This window comes from Tamandua tetradactyla, chromosome 6 (genome assembly GCF_023851605.1).
Source record: "Tamandua tetradactyla isolate mTamTet1 chromosome 6, mTamTet1.pri, whole genome shotgun sequence".
In the NCBI taxonomy this organism is placed as follows: domain Eukaryota; kingdom Metazoa; phylum Chordata; class Mammalia; order Pilosa; family Myrmecophagidae; genus Tamandua; species Tamandua tetradactyla.
The window spans coordinates 2718333-2743046 of NC_135332.1; the positions used below are offsets into that span (position 1 = coordinate 2718333).

General features: G+C 53.0%; 1 protein-coding gene across 6 annotated transcripts in view; it reads right to left on the reverse strand.

Annotated features, from left to right (window-relative positions):
- Positions 1–24714, reverse strand: part of EPN2 (epsin 2) — a 68235-nt gene that overhangs the window by 30421 nt on the left and 13100 nt on the right. Inside the window, exon 1 of one of the 6 annotated variants that reach the window (XM_077163454.1) lies at positions 1865–6105. The exons of 3 other annotated variants lie outside the window; for them this stretch is intronic. The gene's annotated coding sequence lies outside the window, so the exon portion shown is untranslated. Of the gene's footprint in view, positions 1–1864; positions 6106–21613; positions 23759–24714 lie in introns of those variants that run through there. 2 more of the 6 variants (XM_077163451.1, XM_077163450.1) reach the window with 2 other exon arrangements.

The window sequence follows — 24714 nt, forward strand, 5'->3', positions numbered from 1 at the left end:
AAATTTAAACTCAGGTTTCTGCACCTTCAGAAGAAAAGAAGTACATACAACGACTGTTCCGTCGTGTCTGTGAACCATAACGCTCGGTGAGTCAGTCCTGACAGATGAATTTCACGTGGGGGCAAGAAGCCTCTCACTTTGGGCATCTCTTAACCCTAAATACCCAGCTATGCCTTTAAAATTACTTAACATTTTGGCTTTGTTCCATGGTGCTTATAAATGTCCAGAGAATCCTGGAGCACCACTTCTCTCCTGACCTTCCCTACTCAAGAATTTATAAAGGCTCTGGCTGCTCTGCTAGCTAAAGACTGCTCGACCTTCCAAAGCCGCAACAGCTGATTTGTGCTGACATACCTTCAGAAACCACCTGACTTTAGCTCAGCCCCACTGTTTAACAGAGGAGAAAGCAGAGGCCCCAGGTAAGGTGTTAACGCATCCCCCAGCCCCACGTTCCAGGCACACCCACCCCTTCATTTCCTTCAGAGGAGAAACATTTCGCAAGCTAGTGCAGGAGGCTCTGTTCCACAGTCCAGGGACCCATCTGCTTTGCTCACCAGCAAGAACCCAGCACCCGGCACTGTGCCTGCCAGGAGAGCCGCACAGTGCCCCTGCCCTCAAGGTCACCACGGCCTGGCAGGGACACCTAGCTCAGCCACCTGCAGGGGACCATGGAGGGGACACGGGCTCTTGGCCGACAACCACCCTCACTGCGGCCCTCAGAGCTAGGTAAAACCAATCAAGGGAACAGGACAGGAGATGGGAAGCCATCCCAGAGGCTCTTCGCCATTTATAAAATGAGACCTCAATACAAGGGAGCTAGAGATGCTCGGAAGACAGAGATGGGTGAACAGAGTGCTACGGAGGTTGAACTCAAATGTTTAAGGGACTGGAGAGCAGTGAAGGCAGTTCAATAGTGGGTCTATAAGTAATATTGTCATATTCAAGGCGAACACAATTGAAAGAGGTTGTATAGAGCCACGTACCCCCCAGATTAACACTACAAATATAAATGAGTTCTTGCATGAGCTACTGAAAAGATACAAATCTTATGCAAAGAGTAAATAATATCACGGTACAGGGGGGAAACTACTACTGCATGCTATGTTTAACAACGTGCAACAGTACCACAGCAATACCAGGAGACATAATGGGCGGGGAAGGACAAGAGTTAAGGGGTGGTTTGGATTTTCTATTTGGTGAGGGTGTGCTATCAGTCATTTTTCTCTTGGGAGCAACGAACATTGTCTAAAATTGAAAGTGTTGTCCACTAAGTGAAAATAATGTGAGACACGGACTGTTGACTGTGGACATTACATATGATGCCCAATGGACGGTGGTAGTGAAGGATGCACCACCCCACTGAGAAGGAGAATGGTGAACATGATGTACACGTACGATGGGATATTGGGCTGTCACAGAAGGGAAGGAAGACGGGAGCCATGCAACATTGTGAACGAACCTGTAGGACATCATATGATGCAAAATAAGCCAGAAACAAAAGAGTAAATATTGTAAGGTCACCTTTAAAAAATACTTACTGAAGAGTAGAACATATGGAATAAAAATAAATAGAGGGAACAATGTTAAAATAAATTTAGTTTGAAATGCTAGTGGTAAATGAAAGCGAGGGGTAAGGGGTATGGTATGTATAATCTTTTTTTCTCTGTTATCATTTTATTTCTTTTTCTGTTGTCTTTTTATTTCTTTTTCTAAATCGATGCAAATGTTCTAAGAAATGATGAATATGCAACTATGTGATGATATTAAGAATTACTGATTGTATATGTAGAATGGAATGATATCTTAATGTTTCGTTTGTTAATTTTTCTTTAATTAATAAAAAAAGTTAAAAAAAAATACTTACTTGCCAGCAACCACGGTCACTGCGGCCCTCAGAGCTGTCACAGATTGTTAGCTCTTACGGCAGTCACATTTGGTCTGGAGCAGTTAAATTGTCATTTCTAGATTCTGAGAGGCTGTGTTATGTAGGTATAATCTGGCATTTCCCCAGAACCTTGGGTACCTGTATGACACCTAAGGCTCAGAGAAGGCGATCTTCAGGTCAGCGAGGCAGCATTGCCACATACAACTGTTAAAATTACTGAAAAACAGATCAGGCCTCCATTAGAGATAAGAACGAAGCCAAGTAGGTCAGGACTAAGATAAATCAGAACACAGGGGTAAGGAGGATATTGAATTTTAGAACTTAACCCACTCTATAAGACCAAAGGAAGAGAGGTTTATTTTGTTCAAATCCTAAATTTTCTGTAGCACATACTCTAACTCAACCTGTCTGGAAAACTCATTTAAACAACCCAAACACATGGAGCCCAAAATGGGAATGAGGGCTTGTAATTCTGTATAGTGTAATGTGATGCCCGGATACATCTCAAAGTATGTGGAGCAGATTATCAAAAAGTATTGGAAAAGTCCCTTGAGGGATGGAAGAAAAAATATGGAACTATAAAACTTTACCACTGGGGAAACCCTTGATACTTTCTCAAACAAGCTTCCAAGTCAACAGGCCAAGCCCTTGATCTTAAGGCTTGCTCTTGTGAAGCTTATTTATAAAGTAGAGAAGCTAAGCCTACATATAGTTATACCTAAGGGTTACTTCTGCAGGACCTCTTTTGTTGCTCAGATGTGGCCTCTTTCTCTCTAAGCTCAACTCTACAAGTGAAATCATTACCCTCCCCACTACGTGGGACATGACATCCAGGGTTGAAAGTCTCCCTGGCAACGTGGGAGAAGACTCCCAAGGACAAGCCTGGCCCTGGCACTATGGGAGGACAATGCCTTCCTGACCAAAAGGGGTAAAAGAGTTGTGGCAAAATGAGGCATCAGTGGCTGAGAGAGTTCAAATAGAGTCAAGAGGCTACTCTGGAGACTACTCTTATGCAAGCTTCAACTAGATATTGCTATTTACCATGTGTCATGGTCAGGTTCATGTGCCAACTTGGCCAAGTGGTGGTACCTGTTTGTCTGGCTGGACAAGTGCTGGCCTGTCTTTTGCTATGAGGACATTTCATAGAATTAAATCATGATCATACTGGCTGTATCCACAGCTGATTCCATTTGTAATCAGCCAAGGGGAGGGTCTTCTGCAATCAGTGATGCTTAATCTAATCACTGGAAGCCTTTTAAGGAGGATTCAGAAGAGACAGGCTCTCTTCCTACTTCGACCAGTGAGTCTCTCTTGTGGAGTTCGTCCAGACCCTCTATTAGAATCATCAGCTTCAGAGCCGGCCCTACAGATTTTGGACTCTACATTCCTACAGTTATGTGAGACACTTTTATAAATTTCCTATTTATGAATATTTCCTGTTGATTCTGTTTCTCTAGAGAACCCTAACTGTTTGCCAAACCCCAAGCAAGACCATTTCTGCCATCCCTAAAGCACACCCAGGACTCTGTCTGAGATTTTACAAAAGTTCCATGCACTAGGGTAACTTTCCAGAAACCTATAACCACCGGATGGTTTCTAGGCCAGGTAAGTCCTGAAACCCAGAGGGCCCAGCCTGTTCAGAACATAAGCTAGTTCCATTCCCCTATCCCATATTGTTGACAGCCCCTTTCAATGTGAAAAAGTTAGGATGGCATAGCCCAAATACCCCTAAAGGATGGGAGAAAGACCAAAGATGATGGTGGAGTTATACAGAGAAAGTCGGATTTAACAAATGAAAATGAGTGCTGAATCATTACATTGGATATTTCTTTTAGTCTTCAATGTCTTGGAGCAGCTACAAGAAAAAATCTAAAATTGTGGAACCATATCCCATACTAAACTCTGAAATCTGTTCTATAACTAATTGTGGCGGTATGCTTTGAAATTTATTGTTTTCACAATAAAAAAATAAAAAGAGAGACTCTGAGGCTGAGAGGGCTCCAGGGGCTGCCCCCTGGAGGGCAGCCGGTGCAGCTGGGGTCCACGGCCTGGCCCTGCCTGCCTCCTCCCCACGCAGTCCCAGGGCCCTGCCCACTACAGCCCTGGGGGTTTGGGGTCAGCAGCTGCCCCTCCTCCCTGGTGGCTCCCACTCTCCACCAGAGGAACAGCGCACAGCGTCCATGTTCCCATCCAAAACCTGGAACCGGCAACAGATACGTCAAAATAAATAAAAGGCAACAGGGGCAGGGGAAAAGCCAAAGAGATCACTCAACACACATGACCACACAACGAATCCCATGCCTGGTGCTAGCTGGTGCCCCGTCCAGCCAATGCAGCCTTGGCCCCACCCTTGAGCACGCCAGGAGGGGTGTGCATCTGGAGCTATTGATCAGGAGCGGTCGGGCCAGTGCTTGCCTGACTGGACACCATCACCTGGCCGAGCTGACACTAGCACCCAATTAGCCATCACAGCCTCTTCTGCCAGGCCACGAAGCAGCTCAGCATGAGCCCATGGTCCCGGGAAAGACGCTTCAGGCAGCTGAAGACATCATATTTAAAAAAATGATAATTTCCAGAAGGAGGAACGAGTGCCCGGGCTTTGCTGCCCCTCTTCTAGGCCTTCCAGCTCCCGGAATGGTCCGGGCAGTGTCCCCTCGGGGAGAGGCTGGTGCTGGGAGGCCAGCCAGGACACCCACTGTGCCTCGTGGGCCTGTGGTGGCCAAGAAAAGGCAGTGGTGCTGTGAGCGAGGGCTGGGGGTGCCCAGGCTAAGAACAGACCCTCAGCCACTCAGGACGGACCCTCACCAAAGAGGGGCTGCTTGACACGCAGACATCTGCTGCTGGACCTACTGCTGAGGCTTCGGGAGGAAGAAAGGAGCTAGCAGAATGCATGCTGTCACAACAGCAAAGCTCTGGCAGCTTCAGGACTGGCGACACGAGAAGGGCATGCCCCAGGCCAAGAAGTCACGATGCAGAGGGGTTCCACGAGAAAACCTCACCCAGGCCGGGGCCACGCAGCAGGCCCAGTCAGTGCCCACCTGCCTGCTTGTCCCTGGCGGCTGGCCAGGCTCTGTCTCACCGACCCCTGTCCCTGTTTAGCACTTCTCCCCTCGAGGGGCCCCATGCAGCCCACAGTGGCCTGCAGCCCAGGCTGGTAGCCCTCCCCAAGGTGAGTCCCGGGCACATCACCATCCAGCGTCCCTGCAGGACCCCAGCTGGCTTTGGATCCTTCTGCTCTGAATCATCCACATGCCCCACTTTTCTAACTTTCCTTCTTAATTTGCCAGTTTTCTTCCCTTTCCAGCTTGCTGAACCTGAACTAACATGCAAGCAACTAAAAGGGGCCAGGTCTCGTCCTTGCTGAAGCCTGGGGCAGTGCCGTCGATTCTCAACATCCATCATTTACTGGCCTCTAGAAAGCTCGTTCTGTCAATGGACATTCTTGGGAACTATTTTACGTTAAGTGGTCAAGTTCATGAGTTGTACACCTGTTACAATTTAAAATTTTTTGAATGGAGACACCAGATTGGCCTTAAATTGGGATTATTCAAGGCAAACAAGTTATCCTGGGCTTGCCAACAGCAGGGGCTGCCTCACCCCTGGACGGGGGGTGGGGAGTGGGAAAAGGTTCCAGCCATCATGACCCCCCTGACCCCCCCCCCAGCCCTAAGCAGCCTGTGTTTGCAGCTGTCACCACTTACTGTACCAAGCACTGGGGGTTCTGGCTGCACAGAGACGATGGGACAGGTGGGCGGTCAGGGCCTGGTGGGGGGGCATTTCTGCCAGGCCCTTGGGTGCCCGGGAGGTGCTGTGCCCAATGGCAAAGTTGACTGAGGGTGAAAGAGGATGCTCGCTTTCCACAATCAGCCCCCAGAACCAGGCGAGGAGGCTTGGTTCCGCCATGCCCACGCCGTGTCACGGCCACATCCCCTTCCTCTCAAAGGGTGCCTCCTGCCTCGCCATTTCTGGGAGCCGGGCCTGACCCCCGAACGCCATGTTCCCTCCTGGATGCCCCGGGCTTCCTGGGAACCTCAATGCATCTGGGCAGCCCCGCATGGCCAGGGCTGCCACCCAGAAGGTGCAGCGGGGAAGGCCTGCGCCCCACACAATGCAGGGGAGCGGGTCCATCCCAGCATGGTGCAAGGATGGGGTGCCTTCGGCTGCAACCATGAGAGGACAGAGCCACGCAGGCGAGCCATCCGTGCTGGGGCCTCCTCCCAGACACCCAAAGGAGCCGGCTGTCCCTGTCCTGCCCCCTGTCCTGCCCCCCATCCTGCCCCCCATCCTACCCCAGGTCCTGACCCCCATCCTGCCCTGGGTCCTGTCCCTCATCCTGCCCCGTGTCCTGCCTACTGTCCCTGCCCCTCGGGTCCTGCTCCCTGGGTCCTACCCCAAGTCCTGACCCCCATGTCTTTACTCACCATCCCTGCCCCCCATCCCTGCCCCCCGTCCTGCCCCACGCCCAGAGCCACCTCTCCACCAGCCTTAAGAAGGTTCCAGGCAGGGGCTCTTCACCCGCCACCACCAGGACCATGACTAGCTCATAGAAGATGAGCAGCGAGCAGCTGTGGTCCAGCCAGAGTCCATCAGGAGGGACCACAATAGGTGACACCCCAGACACAACCAAGCAGGATCCCTGAGTGGATGGACCCGGACGTCATCCCCAGGTGACCACAGGCAGAGAGCTGTGGGAGGGGAACGTGCGTGGGCACCCCCGGGAGAGCCCCGGAAACACAGCTGCCAAGGGAACGTCACACTCTTAGCCAGCCCTGGGTGGCTGTGGCAAGGCTACAGGATCTGCAGCAGAACATGTGGAAAACTCAACCGTCTGGGGGAGCCGGCTGCAGTTCCCGTGGGTGCGGGAACAGCTCCCTCCTCTGACTGGGGCAAAGGGGAGGGCACTCGGTCAGGGCAAGGCTGAGACTGCAGGTGCTGGCAGAATGGGTGCTCCGGGAGATACGGCAGCCGCTGGGCCTGATGGACGGACAGACGGGACATGTCCTCTCCAACGGCCATCGCTTCAGTCAACCAGAAAGGCTTATATGATGCTGCCTCCACCAAGGTGGCAACAATTCAACGCCTAATTTGCTCTTGCAGAAGGAAAAGGTAATAATCCTTTATTTTCTTCCCACCAGCAAAACAGTGAGATTCTATTAACTAAACTCAGTCACCTGTATTCCAGCAACTTCTTGTTGGTTTGAGAATTTAAATGTTATATATCACTATACACAGACACAAAAAAACACAACAACCGTGTGCATTCATATATTTGAAGAATTTGGAGGGAACAGCGCACACTCACACCCAGACTTACAGGTGATGAAGAAGCTAACATCAAACCACCCACTCTCCTCTCTCCTGGGTGCCTTTCTCGGGGGAGGGAAGAGGGTGTCCACTCACCCAGTATCACGGAGGGGCCCAGAGGCCGTGCTGGGTGAGACAGGCCTCCTGGGGACACAGCCTCCTGGGGACCCTGCAGTCAGAACAGACAGGCACGCTCAAACTGCACGTCTGCAGCTGCAGCCTCTTATGACCTTACACGCGCGTGGTTACTTCTAAAAGCAGAACTCAGTGACAGAAAGCACAAGTGAGGAACTTCATTTTTCTTTAGTACCTCACCACTGAGTATCCGGGAAAGGCAGCCTGGTAGTGTGGATTACACAGATGGTGAAATGCACGCGTTTTTAAGAGATCACATGGCGCAAACATGACTTCATGGTGGGCAACCCCAGCGTGGCTTCTGGGCCGAGCCGGGAGGCCTGGTGTGCTGCTCGGGCTGCACCGCGGCCTCCTGACCCCCCAAGCCCCCTCCCCTGATCCTCCAAAGAAGGGCGGTAGGCCGTGCCTCCCTCGCAGGGCTGAGGAGTAAATGCTCTGACAAGTGCGCAAAGGGAGCATGTGAGTACCCACAAAAGAAACCAGGAGGCACAATGCTACCTGCCTCCTTTATTCCTTCAAGCAGTTCCGCAAATGACGAAATCAAGGGCCACACTTTTTAAAAGATCAGGCCAAAAAGCAAACGATGTGGTGTGGCAGTGAGAGCACAGAAGTCAGAGGTGGGAGCAAGGGCTTGAGCTCCCAGCTCTGTCCGGTGACGCGCCCAGCCAGCGGCCTGCTGCCCCACCCCTAAACACGCGGGTTAGACCAGTTGCTCCCCAAAACTTGATCCAGAGGCCTCTCTCCGGTCAGGGCCGGCGGGGACCCTGCACATGTGACAGCCCCAAGTGAAGCGGCCTGGCCCACACGGTGGATGAAAGCCCCGGGCTTCCCTTTGGCCTTTGGGAGCAGGAAGAGCAGTCTGCAGTGTGGCTAGTCCCCTGGGCAAGTGACTCCATTTCTACGGGCAGCCAAGCTGTGGATGGCAGTCCGATCCGTACAATCCTCCAGCCTGAGACACTGGGAAAAAATGCAGAACTGCTTGGGAAAATTTAGAATCCCACGCTGTGGTGCTTAACTCAGACTGGCTGGCTTCTGGGGGATACGCAGTGCTGAGGGTGAGCAAGCAGAAGGGAGCCGGGGGTCCCCTGGGCCAGGTCTCCTCAGGGTGCTTCTTTTAGGCATAAAGACTTAACACTCTGCTCAAAAGGAGCTCAATGCGCGGGCCAGGAAGAACCCTGCAGTAACAGCAGAACTCCCAGCAACTCTGTAAATGTGAGAGCAAAGCCAGAAAGAAAGAGGGAATTTTGCTCACTTCCACTCTTAAACCAGCAGAGGCGGGAGAAATGAGGCAGACCCCACAGGCAGCTCAAGACAGGTGGTCTCCTCCTCTCTCTGTCCCCCACGGACTGCTTGCTGGTGGTGGCACAGGAATGACACGAGGTGGCAGGGGGTGGCACGAGGTGGCACAGGGGTGGAATGAGAGGCACAGGGGTAGCATGGCCCGGGGTGGCCCGGGAGCAGCACAAGGTGGCACGGGGATGGCTCCAGGCAGCCTCTGCATAGGAACCACTTGACACCCCACAGCCTGGGCACAGGACAAAGCTGGCCCGGTGGAGCAGCAGCCACACAGCTCTCCAGCCTTCCTTCCAGCTGGGTGGCTTGGCTCAAGTGCACGAGCTTTTCTGAGCCTCTACCTCCACTCCTGTCAACTGCAGGTCACAAAAGCTCTACGCGGGGTCTTGCATCTTGCTGAAAGCCACAGGAAGTGAGGCTCACTTTCCGTGCTTGGCTTGTCAATCTCCTCTGCTAAAACCCAAGTTCTCACCAGCTCTGCTTTTAGTCGGCATCAGAGCACGATTTTCCCAAGTTCTCTGCCACTTTATAACAAGGACTGCCTTCCTTCCAATTTCCAAAACACTGCATCATTTCCTTCTAAAGCCTCTCTGGAAGTACCCTTAGCATCCATATTTCCACCAACAGTCTCTTCATAGTCTCCAGGTCTTTTCAGTCAAGTTCTGCATAACTCTTCAAGCCTCTACGCATTACCCAACTCCAAAGCCACTTCCACATTTTTAAGTACTTACAGCAGCACTCCACATTTGGTACCAAAATCTCTGTTAGGGTTCAGCAGAAAAACAGACCCAACAGAACACATATGTACACATGCATATATGTAAATATTAAGAGAATTGTTATAGGAATCAGCTCAGGCAACCATGGGATTGGTAGATGCGAATTCCCCAGAGGAGGCCTCAGGTAGGGAACTGCATAGCAGGCCCTGTGAGTCCCCCGCTGCATGGGAGTCGAGGAGCGGCTGGTGGAAAGGAATCTTCCTTCCTCTCCAGGCCCCTGTGAAAGGCCTCCAGGGACCCAGATGAGCCGCCCCAGGGCAGGGGTGCCCTCCAGAATGCCCCAAGCCCAGGAACACTTCCAGGGGGGCCTCGGCACGCCCTCCGAGCAGGAGAGGGGCTGTTGTGGAGGCTGCAGGGCTCCTCAGCAGCTGATGTTCTGAGCAAGTAGGAGCGCTCCTAAGAAGCCAGCTGGGCCTGCGCTGCGTGCTGGCTCACTCGGCCTGCACAGACAGGCTGCAGGGTGGGGGGCGTCAGTGGACCCCCACTAGATAGAGGAGGACACTGAGGCACGGAGAGGCTGAGGGCCTGGCCAGGGCTGAGCTGCCAGCAAGCAGCAGGCCAGGATTCGATCTCAGACCTCCTTCTGGCCCCGTCCTCCTAAAACCGTTTACCCCCTCCCATTAGACAAGTCCATGCTCCCCGCCCTGCCCCCCCTGCCCAGAGTCCAGACACTGAAGAGGTGGAGGTGGCAGAGGGGCCGCGGTGGGGACCCCAACATAAGAAAGGGGCTTTGCCTGGGCAGCGGGAAGGGGCTCCAGATCAGGACTGTGCACTGAGCGAGGGAGGAAACGTGACTCAGTGGTGCTCCAGAACCCACAGCTGCTAACCCGCCTCTGGCTGTCGCAGTGCAGCTACTAAAGCAGCCACATCAGCTCCAATGACCTCAGGGGTCACAGTAAGGGTCAGGGTCACCCCTTGGAACTGGCTGTTGTCACCTGAGATACCACACAGGGAAGAGGGAAACGCACATCTTGGTCCAGAATACAGACAGCATTTCCCTCCTTCCGCCTCTGCTGGAGACATTCCCAGCCTTCTATTCTCTCTGCAGCGTTGACTGGACACGTGAGGAGGGAATGTTCCTGCCTAATCCTGAAAGGTCAGATTCCTCCCAAGAGAAGAGGAAGCTGGCCGAACGCTTTCTTTCGTTTGTCCTCCTGTTCTCTGTTTGTTGATTGTGCAATGGTGAGTGCCTGTGAGAGGGGAGGCCCGAGGTCCAGGACATTGGGTCCCGGCCCCCAACCTCTGCACCCCCCAGCAGCTGGGGTCTGGATGCTTCAGCCTGTTGCCTCTTGTTTGTTTTTAGAGCAGTTGTAGGAAAACCATGCGAAGTATAGGACGCCCCCAAAATGCAGTTTGCCCAATAATATTAGCATTTTACGTTCGTGGGGTACATGTGTTACAATTGGTGAACCAGTACTGTTATAATTAAATCATAAACTGTAGTTCACAGTTTACTTAGGGGTCATCTGTTATGTTGTTTGCGTGAAATTAGCCATACACCAAAGGACAAGCACTGTATGGTCTCTCACGTGAAAGGAGTGCAACTGCAAATTAAGTCAGAAACTAGAAAACAGGCAACCAGCATGGGGGGGGGCGTCAATGCTTCAACAGTCCCTCGCCTCTCCAACAAGAAACCACGCTTACACGTGACGTAGACGCAGCGGCCCCAGCATTATGCTCTGAGGCTCATCTGTGCTGTGGCACATCAGCTGTGGCTTGTCCACTCAGGCAGCTCCTGGCACCGGCTCGTGTTCGCACCTGACACTCACCTCCCCACGCTCCTGGGCCATCTCTGGGCCGCGCTGTGGCCAGGGGCTGCATGGGTGCGTCCCTAGGTGGATCCCGCCAGTCACAGGGTGCCAGATGACCACTGTGCTGCGCTGTGCAAGCGCTCGCTTTCCTCTTTTGCAGCCGTTCACCCCTAGTGAGCAAATCCACACATAGTCTAGTTGGCGCTGGAGCTCACCAGGGCGTTTTCTGCCCACTCACCGTGTGCCACGGAGGCTGGTGCCCGCAGGCCCAGAAATTTGAGGCAGTCCTGAATGGGTTTCGGGTCCAGGCTGTGGGCACGCCTACCCCCAGCGACGGCCCTGGGCGCTCCAGGCAGCTCACGACCTCCCCCTGGGGCAGGCGCAAGAGGCCAGCAGGGGCACACAGAGGGAGTCTGAGCAGGGGGGCCGAGGCCGCACTGCGCTGTCGCCCCCAAGCTCAGGCTTCTGGTTACCTGGACTTTTGGTTCCTCGCTTTCACGATCCTTGTCAAAGCCCCAGTAACAATGCGAGTCTGCCCTCCACAGCACCGGGAGCCAGGAATGCTGCAGAATCAGCTCATGAGCCCTCCCCATAATGAACTGTCATTTTCTTAATATTTTCATCTAAATCAACTTACTTCCAAGTCAAATACCCACTTAAGTCATAATATATAGGAAACCAGGTATTACTGCTGTGGCAGTTTTCCTCTGGCCTTTTGGTTTGTTGTTTTTATTGGGATACAACTCAGTCAGTGCGAAAGACTCACCACGTTAGAGTGAATGGTTCGGGAAATTTGGCACATCCCAGTGCAGCGCAGCCATCCCTTCCATGGAACTCCAGAACGTTCTCATTGCCCCCAGAAGGAACCCCAAGATGGGAACATTTTAGTGCGGAAGGTGGTGGTGATAGAGCAAAATTATAAATGTGATAAATCCCACTGAAGGCTGAGATGGGGAGTCTGTGTGGTATACGTGCTCCCACAGCAGGGAGCAAGGGAGGGAGGGCGCCAGCTAGAGACCACGACGACTAAACAACAAACATGATCCTGGACGGGATCTACTGAGGGAAGAGAAAAGGCTCAGTGGATACACTGGGGCGTGGGTGAACACTGGGACGTGGGTGAACACTGGGATGTGGGTGAACACTGGGACGTGGGTGAACACTGGGACGTGGGTGAACACTGGGACGTGGGTGAACACTGGGATGTGGGTGAACACTGGGGTGTGTGTGAACACTGGGACGTGTGTGAACACTGGGATGTGGGTGAACACTGGGACGTGGGTGAACACTGGATGTGGGTGAACACTGGGACGTGTGTGAACACTGGGATGTGGGTGAACACTGGGGTGTGTGTGAACACTGGGACGTGTGTGAACACTGGGATGTGGGTGAACACTGGGACGTGTGTGAACACTGGGATGTGGGTGAACACTGGGACGTGGGTGAACACTGGATGTGGGTGAACACTGGGACGTGTGTGAACACTGGGATGTGGGTGAACACTGGGATGTGGGTGAACACTGGGGTGTGTGTGAACACTGGGGTGTGTGTGAACACTGGGACGTGTGTGAACACTGGGACGTGTGTGAACACTGGGACGTGGGTGAACACTGGGATGTGGGTGAACACTGGGGTGTGTGTGAACACTGGGGTGTGTGTGAACACTGGGACGTGGGTGAACACTGGGATGTGGGTGAACACTGGGGTGTGTGTGAACACTGGGGTGTGTGTGAACACTGGGACGTGTGTGAACACTGGGACGTGTGTGAACACTGGGATGTGGGTGAACACTGGGGTGTGTGTGAACACTGGGGCGTGTGTGAACACTGGGACGTGTGTGAACACTGGGACGTGGGTGAACACTGGGATGTGGGTGAACACTGGGGTGTGTGTGAACACTGGGGTGTGGGTGAACACTGGGGTGTGTGTGAACACTGGGATGTGGGTGAACACTGGGACGTGGGTGAACACTGGGACGTGGGTGAACACTGGGACGTGGGTGAACACTGGGACGTGTGTGAACACTGGGACGTGGGTGAACACTGGGACGTGGGTGAACACTGGGACGTGTGTGAACACTGGGACGTGTGTGAACACTGGGACGTGGGTGAACACTGGGGTGTGTGTGAACACTGGGACGTGTGTGAACACTGGGACGTGGGTGAACACTGGGACGTGGGTGAACACTGGGACGTGAGTGAACACTGGGGCGTGTGTGAACACTGGGACGTGTGTGAACACTGGGACGTGTGTGAACACTGGGACGTGGGTGAACACTGGGACGTGGGTGAACACTGGGACGTGTGTGAACACTGGGGCGTGTGCGAACACAGGACGTGGGTGAACACTGGGGCGTGTGTGAACACTGGGACGTGTGTGAACACAGGGGTGTGTGTGAACACTGGGACGTGTGTGAACACTGGGGCGTGTGCGAACACTGGGACGTGGGTGAACACTGGGGCGTGAGTGAACACTGGGACGTGGGTGAACACGGGCGTGTGCGAACACAGGACGTGGGTGAACACTGGGGCGTGTGTGAACACTGGGACGTGTGTGAACACAGGGGTGTGTGTGAACACTGGGACGTGTGTGAACACTGGGGCGTGTGCGAACACTGGGACGTGGGTGAACACTGGGGCGTGAGTGAACACTGGGACGTGGGTGAACACGGGCGTGTGCGAACACAGGACGTGGGTAAACACTGGGGTGTGTGTGAACACTGGATGTGGGTGAACACTGGGGTGTGTGTGAACACTGGGGTGTGTGTGAACACTGGGACGTGTGTGAACACTGGGACGTGTGTGAACACTGGGACGTGGGTGAACACTGGGACGTGGGTGAACACTGGACGTGTGTGAACACTGGGACGCGGGTGAACACTGGGACGTGGGTGAACACTGGGACGTGGGTGAACACTGGGGTGTGTGTGAACACTGGGACGTGTGTGAACACTGGGGCGTGTGCGAACACTGGGACGTGGGTGAACACTGGGGCGTGAGTGAACACTGGGACGTGGGTGAACACGGGCGTGTGCGAACACAGGACGTGGGTAAACACTGGGGTGTGGGTGAACACTGGGGTGTGTGTGAACACTGGGGTGTGTGTGAACACTGGGACGTGTGTGAACACTGGGACGTGTGTGAACACTGGGACGTGGGTGAACACTGGGACGTGGGTGAACACTGGACGTGTGTGAACACTGGGACGCGGGTGAACACTGGGACGTGGGTGAACACTGGGACGTGGGTGAACACTGGGGTGTGTGTGAACACTAGGACGCGGGTGAAAACCTGGACCATAGATGGTGAGCTTTAGATCAACGTTAAATTTCCTGAATTTGGTACCTACACTCAAGGTGGTCACATAAGTAAATACCCCTGTTTTGGAAATGCACATAAAGTATTATGTATTTGATGCTTTTAACTTATAGTCAAGTGTTCAGTAAAAGGACTGATAAATAGACAGATGGACAGAATGGCGTGGCAAATGCAGCAAAATGGCTAAAATGCAGCAAAATGGCTAAAAAGTGGATCTGGGTATCAGGGGGAATGGGGGTTGGCGGGCATTCTCTGTGTGGGGTTTGTATTATTCTTGTAGCTATCCTATAAGTTTGAAAGTATTCAAAATAAAAAGTTAAAAAAGAAACCCTGAATCATCAGCAGGCAGCCCCACTTCCCCTCCTGCACACGGCAACCTGCTTCGTGGGTCTCTGGAACAGCCCGTTGCAGCCACGCGAATGACGGGACACCACAGCACGAGCGCTGAGGGCTGCACCCTCCACTCAGCACAATGTCCTCCAGCCCGTCAGTGCTGTCACGCGGATCAGGTCCAGCCTTCTTACAGCTGCGTGCTCTCCCCCGGTGGGCTCTGCTGCAGGACGCGTGCGTGGAGCTCCTGGGCCAGCCACAGCTTCGGTTCTCCTGGCCTCTCTCCCAGGAGTGGGTCCGCTCAACTGTGGGGTACCTCCACGTCTGCAGTTCTGAGGAACTGCCAAAGTGCCACGGCAGTCGTAAGATAAATAACTATGAAGACCAGTAACGCTCATGTACGTGCCACTCAGAATTATTTTGGGAAACGCTGCTGAAGGCAAAGCTACAGAAGCTGGTTTTGTCCTGCTGGGAGCAGGGGAACTGTATTTCTGAAATCCTCAGCGAGGGGCAACGGGAGCAGAGGCCAGGGGCACGGAGCAGGTGGGAGGATAAGGCAGGCAGACCATGGAGGTGCCAAGAGAAGAGGTGAGCAGGGGATAAGGCAGGAGGGGTGCCAGGGCCAGGAGGGTGGCTGGCTGGCTGCACGGGCAGACGGCCGTGGATGGGGAAGAGCACAGGGCCAGCACCAGCCACAGCGGGGTAGAAGAGGCCGGGGTAAGGGGCGAGGGCCATCTGCAGAGGCCCAGGGGTGGACAAGAGGAGCCAGGAAGGGTGCCAGTCAACAGGAAGCGAGAAGGCAGGGGTGCAGCCGTGTGCACGGCAGCTGGGAGACGCTCGCCTGCCCTCCGTCACGGGCACTCAAACAGCACCTCCAGGCGTGCCCACCAATGCCCACCTCTGTGGCCTGCCACAGCCCCTCCACGCAGACAAACTGAGCCCCCGCCCCGCTTCCCTCCCCAGGAACCCCAGCCGCACCTGCAGAGTCACAGGCCCTGGAGCCCTGGGCTTCCGGGCATCCGGCTCTCCCCCCACCCTCCCTCCCTCCCTCCCTCCACAGCCTCTGGACGGCAGCCTCTTGGGGGACAGAGGCCCCGACTGTCTCCTCACTGCTGCGGGTCAGGCCTGGCAAGCCGCCGGGCACACATCTGCCCTGGGATGAATGACTCCCACAGGCCCGCGTGCGGCCCCACCTGCTTCGCGCTCCCCCGCCCCCGCCCTCCCTCTCCCCTGGGCCCCCCAACCGCCCTGCTGTCACAGGAGAGCCACCGGGAGAAGCCCCAGGTGCTCTCAGGGAACATAAACGGCCTCTCTTCTCAACCCTGCCCAGTATGAAAACAACAGCTACTCAGCAGAGAGTTGCTGTCCCACCCCTCTTCTGGCCACCTCGGTGACTCGGTGTCCCCCCTAAACATGGAAATGATGGCTGGAGAGGATCAACATGGCCTTGGACAGGACGAGCTGCGTGAAATGGGCTCGCTCTTCCTTCCTGTTCCAGGCTCCTTCGCTGACCCCCTGCTTCTGGCGGGACCTGGGCAGGCCCTCTCCCTCGCCACCCCTCCCCTGGCCACCCCTCCCCACCAAAAGTAAATCAGTAGTGAGTGGACATCCCGTGGAGGGGGAGGGAGATTTTTTTAGTCTATTTCACACTAAATTTAACAAGCAGAAACAAACAGCAGTTTACCTCTGAAAGGGATTTTTTTTTTCAGTTCTTCAAAGATTAGAAGCATACTGTCAAACATCAGGAACAAAATCCAAAAGGAAATTAAAGTTGCTATTTTCCTTTTGGTTTTGGGCCAAATGCTTTTTCGCAAATGATGTTTATGCTGCCATTGTCCTGCTTTGCCTGAAACAATAACAACCAGAGGCAATGTCGCAGGGTCAGAGGCAGGGCTCAGGGGGCCTCTCTCCACTGCCCACAGGCTCCGCACGCCCCATGGGTGCCGGGCCTGAGAACCGCACAGGCCCTCAGCAGGCAGGGCCACCCGGCCATGACCCATAGGCCCACCCAGGGACGAGCCCAAGGCGCCGAGAGTGGGCTCAGGAGGCAGCGCCCGCGCCCAGGGTGGCCGTGTCCACAGCGGGCAGCAGGCAGAAGATGCCGAGGGCTGTCGCAACCCCTCCATACAACAGAACGTTATTTTGTAATAAGAAGGAATGAAGTCCTGAAACAGGTGAGAACACAGATGAACCCTGAAGACATGACGCTGGTAAAATAAGCCAGACTTTAGTCTGAACAAATTGCTTCATTTAAATGAACACTGCATGAGTCCATTAAAAAGAAATGTCCACGATAGGCAAAGCTACAGAAAAGCAAGTCAATTATGGCAGCCACGGCTGGTGGGTGTGGGGACAGGAGTGACTGCTAATGGATATAGGGTTTCTTTTGGGGGCTGATGGAAATATTCTAAAGTTAATCATGTGACAGCTGCACAACTCTGTAAATACACTAAAAACCACTGAATTGTACACTTCAACGGCTGAATTATGTGGTAAAGTACAACATCAATTACATATCCATAAACCATTAAAAAAAGACCACATACTGTATGAGTCCACTGATATGAAATGCCCAGAATAAGCAAATTTACAGAGTAAACAGATTAGACGCTGGCCAGGGGAGGGATGGGGAGTGCCTGTTAATTGGGTACAGGTTACTTTTGGGGGTGATGGAAATGTTTTAAAATTAGATTATATCACACAACTTTGCAACTATTCCATAACAAATGAACTTTATGTTACGTAAATTACACATCGATAAGACGGTTAATTACAACAGGATAGAGCTCCCTGGGTCCAGGCCTGCGCTGGGCAAACCCCAGCCATGGGCTCTGGCCACGCGGCATGCATGGGAAACAAGCCGGTGCCACACTGGGCCACAGGGATGTCGGGCTGGTTGTTTTCGCAGCCTCAAGCAGCCCCTCCCAGTATCGACTCAGACCCATCTGCACTACTGTTTGCTCGTGCTGAGGTCGGTGCCAGCTCACTTACGGTCCTGGAAGGAAGTCGAGATGATGCTCTGTCCCCAAACAGACAGGACTGTCCCAATGGCAGTGTGAATCTTTAAACCCCAGGAAACTGGGGCGGGTGGGGATGGGGGGAGGCAGAGTTATTTAATCTGGGCGGAACAGGATAACTGCTGGTCCGAAAAACTATTTGCAGCTCATAACACAATGAGCTAACCTTCCAAAAATATACAGACCTCCTAGAAATTGAGCAAAAAATACCAACTGATAGCCCAAGAGAATAACATGAAAAAAGAACTGTTCACAGGAAAATGTAAATGGTCCTTCTTAAACATGCACAGATATGATGAGTCTACTTAAGAAAAATGCAAACTATGACTCAAGGAAAGGCACCATGCAGAGAGCTGCGTTGCCCACCCGGGAGGCCGCTCAGAGCCAGCCTCCCCACCTCCTCACAGCGCCCCAGACTACCCCAGCCCCCAGCCCACTCCTCAGTTGCCCACCTAGAGAACCATGTCTGGCTGCAGGGACACGGAACCTCAGCCAGGCACCTGCACCACACCTCTGGCACCCACCTGCCCAGTCTTACTGCTTGGACTGTGAAGACTGGGTTCTGGAGAACCTTGCCAGTTGTCCTCACCTGCCTCAGGAGGGGAGGGAACTTGCTGAGGAGCTTACAGTTGGCCGGGCCTTCCTTCAGGATGGCAAGAGGCTTGGAAAGCAGGGCCAGTCACTCCTGAAGCTGCACAAACTGGCTGCTGACAGGAACGACCCCTCCTGTGTGACTCCATGAGCTGTATCACCTGAGTGGGTGGGTGAACTGTCAGAGCACCGGAGGACCGCTAGCCAACCTGTGTGAGACGGGGCCCCCCAAACCTGGCTGGGCAGTGTCTCTTTGACAAGCACAGGCTGAGGCCAGCTCCCCAGAACCAAGGGGTGGCTTCTGGGGTCATCATGACCCTGCACACGAGGTGGGCGCACCTTTACCTGCCTGTAAGCCATGTGACATCCACTAAACTTTCCTCACACCATTCCCACAGTCTTAGTTTCCTTGGATGCTCATACCATGAAATACTATGAAATGGGTCAGCTGAAACAATGGGCATTTCTTTGCTCACAGTTCTTCTTTCTTTCTTTCTTTCTTTTGCAACGGCAGGCACCAGGAATGGAACCCGGGTCTCCAGCATGGCAGGCAAGAGCTCAGCCACAGAAGCACCGCCGCACCGCCCTGTTTGCTCACAGTTTTGAGGCCGAGTGAAAATCCAAATCACAGTGTCATCGGGCGACGCTTTCTCAGGAGGACGGGCTGTGGAGATGCTGCGCTCCTCGGTCACGTGCCAGGCCATGCGCCAGGCTCTCCCTGCCCGTCCAGCTCCGCTGAATGTTCCACCTCCAGCTGCTCCCGCTGCGACTGTCTGTCTGTCCATCTCAACGTCCTTCTCCCACAAAGGCCTCCAGCATTACGATGAAGGCCTCCTGACTGGGGGGGGCCACACCAAAGGCCCGACTCAGCAGGGATGGAGTTGAAGAACGTGCTTTCCGGGGTGCACAGCCCCAGGCCAGCGGGTACACACAAGACACCCCAAGTAGCTTTCCTGCTGTCGGGCTCTCTGGCAGGGGCGCCAGGGGCTCTCACACGCTCAGGTCACTGGGGAGGCCGCCAGGCAGCAGCTGTCAGGTCACCTGCGGGGCCCTTGGACCAGCGGTGCCCCCTGGGGCTCTTCCCCACAGACCTGCCTGCGTGCACACAGGACGACCCGTGGGGCTGCAATAAAACAGCATGATGGGACCACCCCAGGGGCCCCTCTATGAGCGACACAGAGCACCACCCCAGGGGGATGTCACTCGCTGGAAGAGAGGAGGACGTGACTTGAGAAAGCCACGACTCACAGAAGAGAGAGCCACGACTTGGAAACCTCTACGGCCCGGCAAACACACTGCAGAGGGAAGAAGCAAGGTGCAGAACGGCATATGCAGTAGGCGCCCTTGGATCTTAAAAACAAGGAGAGGGAAGAATGTAAATTGATATTTGCTTGTTATTTGTATGAAGAAACAGGAGAAGGCTATAGGGAAAAGTCAAGGCACACAAGCAGCTGAGATCAAGGTGAGGGCAAGACTTCCCCAAATACACTTTTATATCCTATTCATTTCTTTTCCAAAGAGCCTCTAATTTAAATATTAATAAGGCCCCATCCTCATTCAGAAAGAAAAAATAATCAAATCCCGTGGGCAACAGGCTGTGGGATAGAGGGCACCTGTCAGTAGCTCCCCTGCGGCCTCGGCCTGGCCGTCTGCATGGGGACAGGGCCACCAGCTGCCCCCTCCTGCCCTCCTGCTCTGCACCTGTAGAGCTACAATTCAGCCCCTGCCAACCCATCAGCCCCACTAGGCTGGGTCCGTCTTCCCACGGCTTACAGACCACACATAAACCCACCCAGGCGGCCACTCAGCACCTAGGTCTTGCTGATCCCAAGGCACAGACAGGGCCAAGGAAGGAGGGAGAGGCCTCCAAGTGTCCGCGCACTGGGCGTGGTGCTGGGAGACCTAGATTGAACAAGCATGGCCTGTCTGCTAGGAGCTCACAGGACACAAAGCTAGGAGCAGGGGACAGACAGATGGCAGTCTGTTCTAGTTTGCTAGCTGACAGAATGAAATATACCAGAAATGGAATGGCTTTTAAAAAGGGGAATTTAATAAGTTGCTAGTTTACAGTTCCAAGGCTGAGAAAATATCCCAATTAAACAAGTCTATAGAAATATTCAATCAAAGGCATCCAGGGAAAGATACCTTGGTTCAAGAAGGCCGAGGAAGTCCATGGTTTCTTTCTCAAGTGAGAAGGCACATGGTGAACACAGTCACAGTTTCCCTCTCATCTGAAAAGGCACATGGCGAACATGGTCAGGTTCCTCTCTCATCTGGAAGGGCACACGGCGAACACAGCATAATCTGCTAGCTTCTTCTCCTGGCTTCCTGTTTCATGAAGCTCCCCAGGAGACATTTTCCTTCTTCATCTCCAAAGGTCACTGGCTGGTGGACTCTGCTTCTCGTGGCTGTCATTCTGCTCTGCTCTCTCTGAATCTCTCATTCTCCAAAATGTTTCCTCTTTTATAGGACTCCAGAAACTTATCAAGACCCACCCAAATGGGTGGAGACATGTCACCTAATCCAGCTTAACAACCACCCTTGATAAATCACATCTCCACGGAGGTGATCTAATTACGGTTTCAAACATATAGTACTGAATAGGGGTTATTCTGTCTTTACGAAATAGGATTTAGGTTAAAACATGGCTTTTCTAGGGGACACACATCCTTTCAAACCAGCACACAGCCCTAGGAGGGAAGTAAAAAACACCACCCTGTGGGCCTCTGGCCTTGGAGCAAGGGGGACGTGACGAGGGAGGTAAGAAACAGGCAAAGGGCATTATCCCAAGGAGAGCCCACAGCTCTGTTGGGGAAAAGCACAGAAGGAGAAAAGGGCAGAGAGCCAGAAGCCTGGAAGGAAGACACAGGATGGGCCCAAGGCCAACAACGAAGAATGTGGGGTTTTTTCCAGGTATCTGGGGTCCCGGGAGCGAGTGCCTGAAAGCCTCCTGTGAATCCACTTCACACACCTGCCGCTGCTGCCCCACCCAGCAGGCCTGGCCTTGGGTTTCCAAGCCCCAAGCCCATCAGAAGCAGGAGTTGGGAGACAAAGACAATAAACAGGGAAAGGGGAAAAGAGGAAAAACAAAGGCTGCAAGTAAAAAAAGCAAGGCTGTGGCCCCCAAAGGGATGAGATCTTCTGTCTGGAAATTGCACTTTCAAATGGCCTCTGTGCTCAGAGGATGTCAAACCAGCAAGGTGCCACTCACCGTTGACAAAAACAGCAGCAGAGCCATGTTTCCACATCACCTGCGGAAAGGAGAGGAACCTTAAGCCAGCACATTCCAAACTGTGTTCTGTGGAACACAAAGGGCAGTTAAAAAACAATCTCCAATTTCTGAGCATTCGTTTCAGAACCATCACAGGATGGGTGCTTTCTCTGAAGGAAGACCATGCTCACCCACCCTTTCCCAGTGTCTACCCACGCAAAAAATGAAAAACAAAAACAAAAAAATGTCCACCAAAAAGATACGGTCCATATTTTAAACTTCAACTTCAGTGTGAGACCAAAAAGAGAGATGTTTATTTGGTGCAACATTTATATTTCAGGTAGTGCATTATCTGATTTAATTTGTATGGTCAATTTAGCTGAACATCATAATTACATGGAGTCTTGAATAGGACGTGAGATCTTGTTGGTTTGGACAGGCTAGTGTGATGCCCCAATGTTTTCCAGAATAATTTGGGCAGAGAATAAAAAAGTATTTACAAAGTCCCCCTGGAGGACTGAGAAAAAGGAGGAAATATTAAACTTCCCCATCTGGGGAATTTCTGATATTCTCGTAAGCAATAGGACAAACAATTCAATAGGTAGAGTACTCGATACTGGGGTTTGCCCCTATGAAACTTATTCCTGCAAAGGATAAGCTAAGCCTACTTATAATTATGCCTGAGGGTCACCCCAGAGAACCTCTTTTGTTTCTCAGATGTGGCCTCTCTAAGTCACCTCAGCAGGTGAACTCACTGCCCTCCTCCCTACGTGGGACATGACTCCCAGGGGTGTAAATCTCCCTGGAAACATGGGACAGGATTCCTGGGATAAGCCAGGACCTGGCATTATGGGACTGAAAAATAGCTTTCTTCACCAAAAGGGGGAAGAGAGAATGAGATGAAATGAAGTTTCAGTGGCTGAGAGATTCCAAACAGAGTCAAGAGGTTTTTCTGGAGGTTATTCTTACACATTATATAGACATTCCTTTTTAGTTCACAGTGTATTAGAGTGGACACTGTGACCGCGTGATTGTGAAAACTTTGTGTCTGATGCTCCTTTAACTTGGGTATGGACAGATGAGTAAAAAGTAAGGAAAAATAAATAATAGGTGGGAATGAGGGGTAAAAAAATTGGGTAGATTGAAATACTAGTGGTCAATGAGAGGAAGGGGGAAGGGTATGGGATATGTGAGTTTTTCTGTTTATTTTTTATTTCTTTTTCTGGAGTGATGCAAGTGTTATAAAATGATCGCGATGATGAACATACAACCACGTGATGACACTGTGAGCCATGGACTGCACAGAGTGGATGGACTGCATGTGTGTGAGGATTTCTCAATAAATACATTTAAAAAAAAAAAAAACTACCATCAAAAGGATCTCTTAAACCTCCACCGTCAGTAGCCTAACAGAACGTGTCCTGAGCCGGGCACCAGGCTCCGTGTGTGACCCGTGTCCAGCAGTGCCGGTCACGCCAGGGCCTGCAGGCCGGGGGACACGCCTGCTGGGCCTGCTCGGGGGCTAGCAGGGTAGGCGGGAGGCCGGAGGCTGAGAGGAGGGCCCACCCCAGGGCACACACCTCTGCCTGTCCACGTGCACAGCCATCGCCAAGCAATCCTGCAAACACCACCAGGCCCTGGCGTGTGGACCACCCTCCACCCCACTGACCCCCAGCCTGGACTGGCTCCCTGGGCTGGGGCACAGCTGGCTCACGAGTCACTTCCCGAGGAGCCTGCCTACTTTACTTCTAGAGACGCCGCAACAGTAGCAACAGGCCGGGGCAAATGCGCACACCGCCACAGCACGCGCGGAGGCCACGGCATGCGCCAGCCCCGCGCCGCTCCCCAGCTGCGTCCTGGTCCTACTGGCTCACTTACTTCTCTGCAGGGCTAAAGCTGTAAGGACCCCAGAAAAGCTGATCCATTCAGGTTGGGTCTTAACCCTCATACTGGGGTCCTTTATGAGAAGAGGAAAGAGAGAAGACAGAAAAGACAGAGAAGCTCAGACAGACAGAAGCTGAGAGTGGACACACAGAAAGTCACAGACGAAGCAGGTGGAAGCTGAAAGAGCAAGACTCTGGAGCGTGTGCCTGCTGCAGTCTCCGTCCAGCCCTGAAGCCCCCACCCTATTTCACCACCAGCGTAGGCAGCCACCCACCCCTGCCCCCACCCCCACCGCCTGGTCAACAAGCCCTACCTACTCAACCCACAAAGCGCCCCCCCCACGTGCACCCTCCCGCAGAGCCTCTGGGCAGCAGGGGAGAAGGAGGGCGGAAGCAACAGCACCCCGAGAGCAGAAGGCACATCCCAAGGGGACGCTCTGACCACAGCCATCACATAGGAAGTGAGGACCCAGTGTACTGGACAAAAACCAGAATCTCAAAGGGAATCAACACTGATTACAGGTGCTCAGACTACAGGCCAGTGGCAAGTTTGGGCCTCTCCACTTAACACACATTTCAAAAATCTCTGATGGTCATGAAAATGCATTCTGAACACACTCCGTGAGACCCTTACCTGGAAAATCTATGCACAGTCTAACTGGGCACAGCTGACTTGTACACAGTCTTTGGAAACTGTTGATTATCAGATGGTGGAGAAGAAAAAGAGTTAGCAGGATTGTTGTTCAACGGCAAGAGAACTAAAATTTAAAAGTCCAGGGCTTTTTGTGGGGAGTGGGGGGAGAGGAAGGAACTTGGTTTTGTCTGTTTAATGAAACATTTGTTTCTATTTCCTTTCTTCTACTAATAAAACACATTAATTTAAATCAAGAAATAGTGTTCCTTCTCATAATTTCTTGTTTCTTTTTAAAGCAGGGAGAGTGGGATTTTTGTTTTTTTTCTAAAGTGCAGGAGGGACCAGACAGTGGCAAAGACCCGCTCTACAACCGCATTCTAACAGCAAAAGCAATGATGTGTGAATCAGATACCAAACATGGGCCTGGGACCTGAACGGCCCAAAGACCCTGTCACAAAGCTGTGCCATGAGAAGGAAGGCCCAAGGTCTTCATGGCAAGGTGTGGCGCGCCTCTCCTGCCACCAGGGGCAGGGGGAGGCCTCCTGCGGTTGCAGCCAAGGACAAGAGCTCCAGAGCGCAGGGTG